This window comes from Nannospalax galili, unplaced genomic scaffold (assembly GCF_000622305.1).
Source record: "Nannospalax galili isolate Female #2095 unplaced genomic scaffold, S.galili_v1.0 scaffold125, whole genome shotgun sequence".
Lineage (NCBI taxonomy): Eukaryota > Metazoa > Chordata > Mammalia > Rodentia > Spalacidae > Nannospalax > Nannospalax galili.
The window spans coordinates 702,941-704,015 of NW_008354705.1; positions in this window are offsets into that span (position 1 = coordinate 702,941).

Genomic DNA, 1,075 nt, shown 5'->3' on the forward strand with positions numbered 1-1,075 from the left:
AGAGAGAGAGAGAATTAAAAAGGTGGTAAAATCAGAATTTTATGAAGGACTAGCACATAGTCTGAGTTTTTCATGAGGTCCCATTAGGGGAAGGGTAAGATTTCAATAAGTGGAGGAGGGAGAGAAGGGTATGCCATAAAACAAGAATGACAAACAAATGTGTTGGAGGCTGTGTGAAGAATGCCAGGATACCAATTCGGTTAGGACAGGCAGAGTCTTGAAGTAAAAGGCCTTTGGGCTTTAGGGAAACAAAATTCAGCTGCTGAAGATTTTTAAGGCTACAAGTACCAAAACAAAAGGTATATTTATAACAGTCCCTGATTCCTGAGCCAGTTACATCTCAAGTGTATGTATCTATGTTAACTGAAGTTACTAAATTTATATATTATATATATTTTGTATATATTATATATATATATATATATAGTGTGTGTGTGTGTGTGCGCGCGCGCGCGTGCAGTATAGGACCTCTGCATTGATTTTAGAAAACTTGGACTTACAATCCAAAGCATATTTTCCTTAGATGACAACGTCTGGCTTGGAATCTGAGTGTGTATGTGTATGGGAGGAGGGAGGAGTGCATGCACAAGTGTGCAGGTGCACATGCATGCAGAGGTCAGAGAAGGATATATGTCTTTCTCTATTGCTGCCTTATTCTCTTCAGAGAGGGTCCCACTGAACCAGAATTTCCCTGTTTGGACTAGATAGCCTGGCTAGCCAGCTGTTTTCTAGGATCTGCCTGTCTCATGTCCCCGTGGCTGAGATTACAGGCACACACAGCAATGCCTGGCTTTTTACATGGTACTGAGGCTTCAAACTTAGGTCCCCACACTTGGCATAGCAAGTGCTCTTACCCAGTGAGCCAGCCATCCCCCCAGCTCCTGGCTTGAAATTTTTAATTCACCTTTATTTATAACAGTAATCATTCTTTATGCATTAGCAAAATCAACAAGGTTACATGTCATATTTCTTAAGGCAGTTTCTTAAACTCCAACTTTGTGTTAAAATTGCTTTATATCACACACAAAATTTCCTCACATCCCTTATTCCAAAGAGAAAGATCTTGCTTTCTTTC